The following is a 14,336-nucleotide window of genomic DNA, read 5'->3' as shown; positions in this document are numbered from 1 at the left end:
GCATATTGGGACCATATCTGCCACCGATTGTGCATATTGGGACCATATCTGCTACCGATTGTGCATATTGGGACCATATCTGCTACCGATTGTGCATATTGGGACCATATCTGCTACCGATTGTGCATATTGGGGCCATATCTGATAACGATTGTGCATATTGGGGCCATATCTGATAACGATTGTGCATATTGGGGCCATATCTGCTACCGATTGTGCATATTGGGGCCATATCTGCTACCGATTGTGCATATTGGGGCCATATCTGCTACCGATTGTGCATATTGGGGCCATATCTGATAACGATTGTGCATATTGGGGCCATATCTGATAACGATTGTGCATATTGGGGCCATATCTGATAACGATTGTGCATATTGGGGCCATATCTGATAACGATTGTGCATATTGGGGCCATATCTGATAACGATTGTGCATATTGGGGTCATATCTGCTACCGATTGTGCATATTGGAGCCATATCTGATAACGATTGTGCATATTGGGGTCATTGGACGTGTTTTTTGTTAAAATCTGCTCACATTACGTGTATTTTCTTGAGAAAACCTGCACAATTATGTGAATTTTCTGGGAAAAGGGTCACCAAAACTTGGGCCCTCTGTCTTTGCGTTGCACTTTTAAAGGGAACCCGAGGTGAGAATAATATTGAGGCTGCCATATTTATCTCCTTTTAAGCAATACCAGTTGCCTGGCTGCCGTGCTGGTCCTCTGCCTCTTATTCTTTCAACCATAGACCCTGAACAAGCATGCAGCAGGTCAGGGGTTTCTGACAATATTGTCAGAACTGACAAGATTAGCTGCATGGCTTGTTTCTGGTGTAATTCAGTTCACTACTACAGCCAAATAGATCAGCAGGGCTGCCAGGCAACTAGTATTGTTTAAAAGGAAATAAATATGGCAGCCACCATATCACTCTCACCCTGGGTTCACTTTAAATTACAGTTAGCCCCGCCCTCATCCGGTCATGACCACGCCTATTTTTTCGCCGCGGCGCGCTTTGCGCGCCACAGGTTGTAGCCACACCCATTTTTTGCCGCGGCGCGCGAGCAGGTCGTCAGCTCCCCCGGAAATTGGTCCAGCACCTGCATAGCACCCCCTAAAAAAATTTCCTGGAGCCGCCACTGCCTACAAAGCACGGTCCAATAAGCCCCAAAAGGGAAAAAAATTACTTCCCGACTCCAGATGGCAATCAGATAAAATCCCTGGATCAATACGACCAGGAATTACCCATTGATGTATGTATACATGTTAATTAGAGCTCCTCTAAGGAGTCTTTTCTCCACGCTACATAAGCCCAGTTTATCCAACATTTCCTGGTAAGTGAGACTTTCCATCCCTCTAAACAGTTTTGTTGCTCATCTCTGCACCTGCTATAAAACTGCAATAACTTTCCTTTAATGGGGTGCCCAGAACTGAATTCCCAATTTCACATGTTGCCTTACTTAATGCTGGGCATACACGGGTTGATCCGGCCGCAGATCGACCCCCGCCGCGTCCGTGCATGCGCGCGGATCGATTACCGATTGTCCCCGCCGGCACTCCTTATCAGCCGCTCGATTCCCCGCTATTGTCCGCCGGCTTCCCCGGGATCGAGCGGGGTCATCGGACCTGTCGGATATTATCAATCGAGCTATCAACGTCTCGATTGATAAGGAGAAGGAGACTCCGTGTATACCCAGCTTTAGAGACGGGAAGTATTATGCTAACATCCTGAGTTTTTTTATTTCCATTCTAATGTATCCCAAAATGTTATTTGCTTTAGTTGCAGCAGCTTGGCATAGAATATGATTATTTAATTTGTTGTCAATGAGTAAAACATGGAACAAACCATGGTTATATTTAAAAAGGAGGTGGAGGGCGCTTAGGATGGGGGTGTATATTTTTCACTTGCTGCTGGCCTGTCTTCTGGGGAACCCACCTTCCTCAAGAAGAATGAAAAATAATTGTAAGATTAAATTGACAGGTAGCACTGGAATTGGTTATTGTTAGTGCAAAAATAAGAATAAATGTATTTGCTTAATAGCAAAGTTTGTATTTGTTTGTATTTACTTGCCTGTAATAGGACTCCTGTCCCTGCCAGTCTCTCGCCCAAGTCAGAAAGCAGCCCTCCTGTAGTCTAGGAACTGTCAAAAACGTTTCAACTTGCTTAACACCCTATCCACACATGAAGTCATTATGACAATGGGGAGAGACTAGACAGATTTTTTCCCATGGACCCTCCAGGGAAGCTCTGCCTCATGCTGTGTATATTTACCAGCTTGTAAGATTAAATTGACAGATAGCACTGGAATTGATTATTGTTAGTACAAATATAAAAATAAATAAATTTATTTACTTAAAGGGGAACTTCAGCCTAAACAAACATACTGTCATCAAGTTACATTAGTTATGTTAATTAGAATAGATAGGTAATATAATCTCTTACCCACCCTGTTTTAAAAGAACAGGCAAATGTTTGTGATTCATGGGGGCTGCCATCTTTGTCATGGGGCAGCCATCTTTTTGGTTGAAAGGAGGTGACAAGGAGCAGGAGACACAGTTCCAACTATCCTGTGTCCTAATTACCCCTCCCAGCTGCACACGCTAGGCTTCAAATGTCGAATTCAAAATGTAAAAAAAAAAATTGCACCAAAACAGCAGAACGAGAACAAAAACATCAGAAATCCCATCATGCTTTGCACAGCATCAGGGGAAAAAAGCCCGGGCAGTTTTCTTCTGTGCAGCTAAAAATGAGGCTTGTATAAGAGAAACAAAGTTCTGATGCTGTGAAACTGTTAAAGAAACACCAGGCCTTTTCAGTGCTGCTGAGTCGATTTTTAGTCCGGAGGTTCACTTTAATAAAAAAGTTTGTATTTATTTGTAGAGATGTGGCGAACGGTTCCCGAACCGTTCGCCGGCGAACATCTCTAAATCCATGGGCCTCTTACTACTTCCGGGTCGCAATGACCCGGAGTAGTACGCCTGCGCTGCCCGGCGGAGCAGGCGTACGTAATGAGTAACGCTCATGCGCAAAGAGTGCTCGGCAACAGTAGCGCGATCTAGGACGAGCTCCGCCGGGCAGCGCAGGCGTACTACTCCGAGTTATTGCGACCCGGAAGTAGTAAGAGGCCCAGAGAGGTTCGCCAGGCGAACGGTTCGACCCATCCCTATTTATTTGTCAACTTGATTATACACTTTTAACCACTTGCCGACCGCACACTCATAACGTGCGTCGGCAAAGTGGCAGCTGCAGGACCAGCGACGCAGTACTGCGTCGCCAGCTGCAGCCTAATTAATCAGGAAGCAGCCGCTCGTACGAGCGGCTGCTTCCTGTCAAATCACGGCGGGGGGCTCCGTGAATAGCCTGCGGGCCGCCGATGGCGGCTCGCAGGCTAGATGTAAACACAAGCGGAAATAATCCGCTTTGTTTACATTTGTACGGCGCTGCTGCGCAGCAGCGCCGTAAGGCAGATCGGCGATCCCCGGCCAATCAGCGGCCGGGGATCGCCGCCATGTGACAGGAGACAGCCTGTCACTGGCTGCACAGGACGGATAGCGTCCTGTGCAGCCCAGCTTACCAAAGGGGGCCAGGTAGGAGAGGGAGGGGGAGCATTTCGCCGCGGAGGGGGGCTTTGAGGTGCCCCCCCCCGCCAGCCACTCGCAGGCAGCAGAGATCAGACCCCCCCAGCACATCATCCCCATAGGGGGGAAAAAAGGGGGGCAATCTGATCTCCCTGCCTGCACCCTGATCTGTGCTGGGGGCTGCAGAGCCCACCCAGCACAGATCAATCAAACTAGCGCTGGTCCTTAAGGGGGGGTAAAGGGTGGGTCCTCAAGTGGTTAATACATACATCAAAATAAGTACTGCATTGGCACACATGTGCTGCATAAAATTATATCTAAAAGTAGTATTCTTGAGGTGAATCCTCATATCATATACACGAAGTGTGTAGTACAAGTTGATTAGTATATATATAATCACAACATAAGCCTCAGAGATTACACGAAAATAGTACTCGATTACTTAACCTCCCTAGCGTTCAATTTCCCCAGGATTTCTGTGCAAAAAGTGATAAAATGTATTTTTAAAACTTTTTTTTTTCCTGTAACTTGCCAAAATGTGTCAAGCAAGGGTTTAGTATACAGTGCAGGAGAGTATTGATGTGTATGCATGTTTATACTGTTCACAGCATGTTTTTATGGATGGATATATCTGTCAGTACCGCTAGGGAGGGTTAATATCACATATACATTCCATATGCGTCCACACTGACAGTCTTATTCAAGCCATGCAGTGTGTGAGGAAAAAACGTATTTACTTTCTAAAAAATGTATGTGTATATAAAAATATATATATAGGTGTGCACTCCAGGTCTTTGTATAGAAAAAAGAGTTCCACTGGGTATGTCACAAAGTTTTCCTTTTGTTTATAATAATCCAGGTATATATCATGCAAGTCCACATAGAGTCTCTATAGGGCGCTTAAACCAATGCGTGTTTGCAAACCTGTATTGGCTTTAAATATCAGACAAACCTCCGTAGTTGAAATCCTACTGTTGTTAATTATGTAGATAGTATACTCACGCTCCCTAGGAGCCGTTATGATAAGGAGTGTCCTTTAGTTCTTTGTGAGTCGGAGCTCCGGCCGGCAGCTCTACAACTCTCTGTGCCTCCTGGTCGCCGCTCTGCGTTCCACCGCTTGCAGGAACCTCTTCCGGGTCTCGGCGGTTCACTTCCGGTGACGTCACTCTCCTCTGCCGTTCGTACTGAACTTGATAGCACTGTCTGTAGATGAATATAAGCGCAACTCCAGTGTACTTTGTTGGACAGAGGGTCTGCTTAAACTGGGGCTAACGCATTTCCCAGTTTAAGTAGATCCTCTGTCCAACAAAATACACTGGAGTTGCGCTTACATTCATCTGCAGACATCACTATCCAGTTCAGTACGAACGGCAGAGGAGAGTGACGTCACCGGAAGTGATCAAAATCGATTGGTCGATTGCAAATCGATTGACCAATCGACCGATTTGCGACCAATTTCAATCAATTTCGATCGATTTCAATCAATCTGGCAGGCTAGAAAATCAAGGTCGATCTGTTGAGAGTGCTTATCATTTTGCATTGGCCCTAATGGAAATCTGATGGCAAAAAAAATGCCATCAGATCGATTTTCAAAAGATTTCAAACTGAAATCTATTGGAAATCTGTTCCTAGTAAAAAATTTTCCTAAATACATCAGATAGATCAGAAATCTATCTGATAATCTATCTGCTGGTAATCTAACGAGTGTATGGCCACCTTAAGTCTTGCATGCACGCTAGATGAAACTTAGCCAAGTCCACCTTTTGGGTCTATCTCAGCTGAGATTGAGTTTCCCAAAGTCGTTGAAATATCCGTCACACCAGAACTGTAGTAACAGCAACAAAAACTATTCCCCTCATTTACCAGCAGAAGCTCTATCATGCACTGTGCCATTTCACTCCTACTCTCTCCATAGAAACAGCACAGTGCTTGTCCCCTGCAGTGTGTATGCTTCTTTACTGAGCTTCAGTCCATCAACCACAATTGAACACATGTTTTGCAGTTAAACATATCCTTAAAAAGAGCAATTGAAAAGTGCTGTGGATTTACATGCATTGCTAGGGCCAATGGGTAATCTGTGCTGCCTAATTGTCATATTCCAATGGCTCCTTACATCATTGCACAGGAAGTATTTGCTATGTGGGCTGATATCTCTACATCAGATTATGAAAATATCGTTATATATGCATAGTGTAGTTGTATCACAACTGTGATTTCCTTAACACTCAGTAACAACAACTTCACAGGTAAGAAGAGAGTCTAACATTCCAGCAAACGTGCTACCAATTCTCTCATGTAAATTCTGGGATCATTAACTATTCACTGATAATTAGGTGGTTGCTACTGAAGTTTGCTAAGTAACACCCACAGGCTAGATCTCTCATAGCTTATGATAGGTGGCAATTTTTTATACAGTAACATCTTTGTGTGTTCAGTGTGTGCACATGTTTATGTGGACAGTAAAATAAAGGCAGCTTTCTATATCATATAGCATAGTGACTAGAAACATGTGCCTTCTCTACACATTTGCTTAAATGCATAGAATTATTGCTAACTAGTAGCAAAATGTGATAAAAAATGAATAAGACGGAGATTAGCTTTTCAAATTGATTCCAACCAAACACGTCACACATGGTGATGAATCAAGATCTTTGCGAACAGTTCCTAGGCCGGGCATATTTAGCTCATGGCCAGACAGTAACATCTCACAGTTGGGTACATTGCACACAGTGATGAGCCAGTATATTCAATGCAGTTCCAAACAAAGCAGTGTTAGCTCACAGCAAAGCGCATCATCATAAGCATCAAAAGCATGCAGCCCAGCCACCAGTAAGTTCAGCTCAGCTCCTGCATAAATACAGTTCAAGCAATAGAAAACTTTGCAGCGACACACAGTTCCATGTTAGTGTGCTTCTAGCATAAAGCAGGTGTAAGCTGGTTAGAATAGCAGACAGGCAGAAGCGCTCAATTGCTGGCTTGGAATGAATATTGCAGGCATCCAATAAGGCTTACGTGTGCTGGTTGTCTTGTCCCAACGTGATTAGCTGGTCTCCGCTATGTGAGGCATATTAATAACCAGGCTGTTTTACTTGCTTTTTTTCTGCCTGAAAGAGTTAATTTCTAGACATGGAAGTGACAGCTCCTGTAGTGTCGGTACCTTGTCTGAAATATAGTAAACATCACTGATAAGCAAATTACAAACATAAATGTTTTCCTGGCAGAATACAACTGAGAGCAGAGGAGATAAAATACATGAACTATTGACCGTTTTCTAACTCTGGGACATTTATTAGGCTGGCCCTGAGCAGAGGCACCAAAACATATAATCTAGTTTGTAAATGTGTAAATATAAAATAAACCATGGAATATCTTTAAAAAGTCATTTTTAGGATTAGGAGCACAAATTCAATTGTTTATCTTATCGGTTTATTTTCACCTTGGGTGTCTCCCAGAAATGGGATACTTAAATTCCAGCAGCCAAATATTTCAAGTTTTCAAGCAAATGAAGTAAGCTTCCAGATCCCTGCTAATGTGACCTATCAAATGTATTTGTGTTCACCCTGTCATGCACAGAAGTAAGCCTTGCTACAGGTAATTGGGATCCTTTGCAGCGGCCTGGTAATACTCTGGGTTTAAAATAATAATAAGTCCTGTATAATAAGCCTGACTAATTATTTTTAGTTATCTGAAAGCATAAATAAATATTTGAAAATAAATTATACACAGTTATGGAGAATTCCCAACAAATACATTTGTGTCAATAGGTACTTGAAATCATGTTATTCACAATTAGGGGTACTCGGTAAATGCTACCTTTCATAAAGAGGTACATGCTGTAACGATGCTCAGAAACTCGGGTGTATATAATATAACAGTAACACCTACAGGCTGGAGAAACTAACATTTTCTCTCTGGTACAAAAAGTATTTTTTAAAGTACAGGAACCACAGCTGTGACGACAAGCAAGGACAGTTTAAAGCCACGTCATGTCCTGAGCTGAACAAGATTAAATTATTTATCCCATAGGAGGCAAGATTCCAAGTCTGTACTGTTAATCGGTTAAAAGAAAACAGTTGGCAGATCTAGCAACCACCGGCTTATGATGGATGAAGGACCGGGCCAACATTGAAGTTTGATACATTGGATTTGGAGTCACCTTAGCACCATAGTGCAGTCTGCTCTGGTGAACAAGAAAACTATCATCCCTAATAAACACCTTCCATCTTAAAGGATACATGAGGCAAAAAAAAGCAGATTTAATTACCAAGGGCTTCCTCCAGAAGTACTGCCCCTGCGCAAAATGCTCCTGGTTACGGGACCACGAGCAGGAGGTCTGCGTGCATGTGCAGAAGCTGCCAACCTGGCCAGGTCAACGACCACTACGAAGGGGACCCCTGGAGACTGAGAGTGGAGCTGGAGAGTGGCGATGGACACATAGGCTTTTAGAGGCTGGAGAAAGCCCCAGGTAAGTAAATCTGATTTAGAGAGAGCTGGTCTGAGGTTTTCAGAAACTACTGATCTTCTAGGATTTTCAGGCACAATCATCTCTAGGGTTTACAGAGAAAGAGAGAAAATACTCAGTGAGTAGCAGTTGTGAGGATGAAAATGCCTTGTTGAGGTCAGAGAAGAATGAGCAGACTGATTGCAGAAGATTTAAAAGTATTAGTAGCTCAAATAACCACTTGTTAAAACCAAGGTACTATCTTATAATTACATAGTTATTTAGGCTGAAAAAAAGACATATGTTCATTAAGTTCAACCAGAAAATTAGGTACAACACTAGCCTATACCCTCACATATCCCTGTTGTCCAGAGGAAGGCAAAAAACCCTTAAAAGGCCTGGTCCAAGGCATGGTCCAATTAGCCCCAAATCCTTCCTGACACCAAATGGCAAGCAGATAAAATCCCTAGATCATCACCACTGGTAATTACTTAGTAATTATAGCCATGCATGTCTTTCAACACAAGGAAAGCATTCAAGCTGCCCTCTCCTCCCCAATGCAGTGATAGAACTTGCCATATGTTTGCCATTCCTGTGGTAATACATTCCTCATTTTAATCACTCTTGCTGTAAAGGACCCTTTTTACTCCATGCCGCCGATCATGTCACCTAGTTTTTTACACAAGCCTAGGGACAAAAACCTTATCTGCCAAGCTTTTGTATTGCGCTCTGATGATCACTGGGCCCCCCTGCAAAACTTTGAATGGAACCCCCCCCCCCCCCCCCCCCCGCTTTCTGAACAGGTAAACTAAGAACCAACATTAAATTGGCTAGTGCACACTTGAATGTGTTTTCCCCATGCAGATAAAAACAGCAGTGGAGCACTGCAAGCATTTTCTCTATCAATTACATTAGCTTCTGTGATAAAACATGCATGTTTTCACTCATACGGACAGAAAAAGCATACAGAAAACCTCAACTTATTACACTCACTCTGGAGCAGAAATGGCTATGAACACTTCTCCAGCATCACTACAGTACACAGCACTAGGGGAGGGGGTGGAGAGGCTGCGGGCGGGGCTCTGCAGACTTCTCCAGCATCACTACAGTACACAGCACTAGGGGAGGAGGTGGAGAGGCTGCGGACGGGGCTCTGCAGACTTCTCCAGCATCACTACAGTACACAGCACTAGGGGAGGGGGTGGAGAGGCTGTGGGCGGGGCTCTGCAGACTTCTCCAGCATCACTACAGTACACAGCACTAGGGGAGGGGGTGGAGAGGCTGTGGGCGGGGCTCTGCAGACTTCTCCAGCATCACTACAGTACACAGCACTAGGGGAGGGAGTGGAGAGGCTGCGGGTGGGGCTCTGCAGACTTCTCCAGCATCACTACAGTACACAGCACTAGGGGAGGAGGTGGAGAGGCTGCGGGCGGGGCTCTGCAGACTTCTCCAGCATCACTACAGTACACAGCACTAGGGGAGGAGGTGGAGAGGCTGCGGGCGGGGCTCTGCAGACTTCTCACGCATCACTACAGTACACAGCACTAGGGGAGGGGGTGGAGAGGCTGCGGGCGGGGCTCTACAGACTTTTTCAGCATCACTACAGTACACAGCAGTAGGGGAGGGGGTGGAGAGGCTGTGGGCGGGGCTCTGCAGACTTCTCACGCATCACTACAGTACACAGCACTAGGGGAGGGGGTGGAGAGGCTGCGGGCGGGGCTCTGCAGACTTCTCCAGCATCACTACAGTACACAGCACTAGGGGAGGAGGTGGAGAGGCTGCGGGCGGGGCTCTGCAGACTTCTCCAGCATCACTACAGTACACAGCACTAGGGGAGGGGGTGGAGAGGCTGCGGGCGGGGCTCTGCAGACTTCTCCAGCATCACTACAGTACACAGCACTAGGGGAGGAGGTGGAGAGGCTGCGGGCGGGGCTCTGCAGACTTCTCCAGCATCACTACAGTACACAGCACTAGGGGAGGGGGTGGAGAGGCTGCGGGCGGGGCTCTGCAGACTTCTTACGCATCACTACAGTACACAGCACTAGGGGAGGGGGTGGAGAGGCTGTGGGCGGGGCTCTGCAGACTTCTCCAGCATCACTACAGTACACAGCACTAGGGGAGGGGGTGGAGAGGCTGTGGGCGGGGCTCTGCAGACTTCTCCAGCATCACTACAGTACACAGCACTAGGGGAGGGGGTGGAGAGGCTGCGGGCGGGGCTCTGCAGACTTCTCCAGCATCACTACAGTACACAGCACTAGGGGAGGGGGTGGAGAGGCTGCAGGCGGGGCTCTGCAGACTTCTCCAGCATCACTACAGTACACAGCAGTAGGGGAGGGAGTGGAGAGGCTGTGGGCGGGGCTCTGCAGACTTCTCACGCATCACTACAGTACACAGCACTAGGGGAGGGGGTGGAGAGGCTGCGGGCGGGGCTCTGCAGACTTCTCCAGCATCACTACTGTACACAGCACTAAGGGGAGGGGGTGGAGAGGCTGGGGGCGGGGCTCTGCAGAATTCTCCAGCATCACTACAGTACACCGCACTAGGGGAGGGGGTGGAGAGGCTGTGGGCAGGGCTCTGCAGACTTCTCCAGCATCACTACAGTACAAAGCACTAGGGGAGGGGGTGGAGAGGCTGTGGGCGGGGCTCTGCAGACTTCTCCAGCATCAGTACAGTACACAGCACTAGGGGAGGGGGTGGAGAGGCTGCGGGCGGGGCTCTGCAGCCTTCTCCAGCATCACTACAGTACACAGCACTAGGGGAGGGGGTGGAGAGGCTGCGGGCGGGCTCTGCAGACTTCTCCAGCATCACTACAGTACACAGCACTAGGGGAGGGGGTGGAGAGGCTGCGGGCGGGGCTCTGCAGACTTCTCCAGCATCACTACAGTACACAGCACTAGGGGAGGAGGTGGAGAGGCTGCGGGCGGGGCTCTGCAGACTTCTCCAGCATCACTACAGTACACAGCACTAGGGGAGGGGGTGGGGAGGCTGCGGGCGGGGCTCTGCAGACTTCTCCAGCATCACTACAGTACACAGCACTAGGGGAGGGGGTGGAGAGGCTGCGGGCGGGGCTCTGCAGACTTCTCCAGCATCACTACAGTCCACAGCACTAGGGGAGGGGGTGGAGAGGCTGCGGGCGGGGCTCTGCAGACTTCTCCAGCATCACTACAGTACACAGCACTAGGGGAGGGGGTGGAGAGTCTGCGGGCGGGGCTCTGCAGACTTCTCCAGCATCACTACAGTACACAGCACTAGGGGAGGGGGTGGAGAGTCTGCGGGCAGGGCTCTGCAGACTTCTCCAGCATCACTACAGTACACAGCACTAGGGGAGGGGGTGGAGAGGCTGCGGGCGGGGCTCTGCAGACTTCTCCAGCATCACTACAGTACACAGCACTAGGGGAGGAGGTGGAGAGGCTGCGGGCGGGGCTCTGCAGACTTCTCCAGCATCACTACAGTACACAGCACTAGGGGAGGGGGTGGAGAGGCTGCGGGCGGGGCTCTGCAGACTTCTCCAGCATCACTACAGTACACAGCACTAGGGGAGGGGGTGGAGAGGCTGCGGGCGGGGCTCTGCAGACTTTTTCAGCATCACTACAGTACACAGCAGTAGGGGAGGGGGTGCAGAGGCTGTGGGCGGGGCTCTGCAGACTTCTCACGCTTCACTACAGTTCACAGCACTAGGGAAGGGGGTGGAGAGGCTGCGGGCGGGGCTCTGCAGACTTCTCCAGCATCACTACAGTACAGAGTACTTGGGGAGGGGTAGAGAGGTTTAGGGCTGGGCACAGTACACAAGAGCCTGCTACATACTGAATAGCCACTATCTACTAGACTTTGTCTACAAAACTTTGTATGTTTCATTATCAGTGGCTGAGCAGATGCAGTCATTAGAACAACTGTGCAGAGAATAGAAAGCTTTTTTTCTCTCCATGCCCTTGGTTGTCAGTCTCTCAGTGTAGGGTAAAGAAACTTCTCCCCCAAGGGGTCCCTGCTGCTTCTGGGCCCCCCATGCGGCTGCATCCCTTGTAGTGTTTATTGTTTGGCCTCTGCTGTTGTGAAAGCAACATGGAAGCTGCCATTTTTGTTTAATATTCATAAAGTTGCTTGTTTAGCTGTCATACTAAGAGGTCTATAACACGTTGTTTTGTGGGCGGGGCTCTGCAGACTTCTCACGCATCACTACAGTACACAGCACTAGGGGAGGGGGTGGAGAGGCTGCGGGCGGGGCTCTGCAGACTTCTCCAGCATCACTACAGTACACAGCACTAGGGGAGGAGGTGGAGAGGCTGCGGGCGGGGCTCTGCAGACTTCTCCAGCATCACTACAGTACACAGCACTAGGGGAGGGGGTGGAGAGGCTGCGGGCGGGGCTCTGCAGACTTCTCCAGCATCACTACAGTACACAGCACTAGGGGAGGAGGTGGAGAGGCTGCGGGCGGGGCTCTGCAGACTTCTCCAGCATCACTACAGTACACAGCACTAGGGGAGGGGGTGGAGAGGCTGCGGGCGGGGCTCTGCAGACTTCTTACGCATCACTACAGTACACAGCACTAGGGGAGGGGGTGGAGAGGCTGTGGGCGGGGCTCTGCAGACTTCTCCAGCATCACTACAGTACACAGCACTAGGGGAGGGGGTGGAGAGGCTGCGGGCGGGGCTCTGCAGACTTCTCCAGCATCACTACAGTACACAGCACTAGGGGAGGGGGTGGAGAGGCTGCGGGCGGGGCTCTGCAGACTTCTCCAGCATCACTACAGTACACAGCAGTAGGGGAGGGAGTGGAGAGGCTGTGGGCGGGGCTCTGCAGACTTCTCACGCATCACTACAGTACACAGCACTAGGGGAGGGGGTGGAGAGGCTGCGGGCGGGGCTCTGCAGACTTCTCCAGCATCACTACTGTACACAGCACTAAGGGGAGGGGGTGGAGAGGCTGGGGGCGGGGCTCTGCAGAATTCTCCAGCATCACTACAGTACACCGCACTAGGGGAGGGGGTGGAGAGGCTGTGGGCAGGGCTCTGCAGACTTCTCCAGCATCACTACAGTACACAGCACTAGGGGAGGGGGTGGAGAGGCTGTGGGCGGGGCTCTGCAGACTTCTCCAGCATCAGTACAGTACACAGCACTAGGGGAGGGGGTGGAGAGGCTGCGGGCGGGGCTCTGCAGCCTTCTCCAGCATCACTACAGTACACAGCACTAGGGGAGGGGGTGGAGAGGCTGCGGGCGGGCTCTGCAGACTTCTCCAGCATCACTACAGTACACAGCACTAGGGGAGGGGGTGGAGAGGCTGCGGGCGGGGCTCTGCAGACTTCTCCAGCATCACTACAGTACACAGCACTAGGGGTGGAGGTGGAGAGGCTGCGGGCGGGGCTCTGCAGACTTCTCCAGCATCACTACAGTACACAGCACTAGGGGAGGGGGTGGGGAGGCTGCGGGCGGGGCTCTGCAGACTTCTCCAGCATCACTACAGTACACAGCACTAGGGGAGGGGGTGGAGAGGCTGCGGGCGGGGCTCTGCAGACTTCTCCAGCATCACTACAGTCCACAGCACTAGGGGAGGGGGTGGAGAGGCTGCGGGCGGGGCTCTGCAGACTTCTCCAGCATCACTACAGTACACAGCACTAGGGGAGGGGGTGGAGAGTCTGCGGGCGGGGCTCTGCAGACTTCTCCAGCATCACTACAGTACACAGCACTAGGGGAGGGGGTGGAGAGTCTGCGGGCAGGGCTCTGCAGACTTCTCCAGCATCACTACAGTACACAGCACTAGGGGAGGGGGTGGAGAGGCTGCGGGCGGGGCTCTGCAGACTTCTCCAGCATCACTACAGTACACAGCACTAGGGGAGGAGGTGGAGAGGCTGCGGGCGGGGCTCTGCAGACTTCTCCAGCATCACTACAGTACACAGCACTAGGGGAGGGGGTGGAGAGGCTGCGGGCGGGGCTCTGCAGACTTCTCCAGCATCACTACAGTACACAGCACTAGGGGAGGGGGTGGAGAGGCTGCGGGCGGGGCTCTGCAGACTTTTTCAGCATCACTACAGTACACAGCAGTAGGGGAGGGGGTGCAGAGGCTGTGGGCGGGGCTCTGCAGACTTCTCACGCTTCACTACAGTACACAGCACTAGGGAAGGGGGTGGAGAGGCTGCGGGCGGGGCTCTGCAGACTTCTCCAGCATCACTACAGTACAGAGTACTTGGGGAGGGGTAGAGAGGTTTAGTGCTGGGCACAGTACACAAGAGCCTGCTACATACTGAATAGCCACTATCTACTAGACTTTGTCTACAAAACTTTGTATGTTTCATTATCAGTGGCTGAGCAGATGCAGTCATT

At 49.7% G+C, this 14,336-nt stretch overlaps 1 protein-coding gene across 2 annotated transcripts in view; it reads left to right on the top strand.

Moving 5' to 3' along the window:
• The first annotated feature begins 7,683 nt into the window (after positions 1-7,683).
• The window catches only part of LOC137570735 (CAP-Gly domain-containing linker protein 1-like), a 376,864-nt gene continuing 370,211 nt past the window's right edge, over positions 7,684-14,336 (top strand). For both annotated transcript variants that reach the window (XM_068279458.1, XM_068279456.1), the window contains exon 1: positions 7,684-8,046. The gene's annotated coding sequence lies outside the window, so the exon portion shown is untranslated. The remainder of the gene's footprint in view (positions 8,047-14,336) is intronic.

Source organism: Hyperolius riggenbachi, chromosome 4, assembly GCF_040937935.1.
Source record: "Hyperolius riggenbachi isolate aHypRig1 chromosome 4, aHypRig1.pri, whole genome shotgun sequence".
NCBI lineage: Eukaryota > Metazoa > Chordata > Amphibia > Anura > Hyperoliidae > Hyperolius > Hyperolius riggenbachi.
This window is presented reverse-complemented; position numbering and strand designations above follow the sequence as displayed.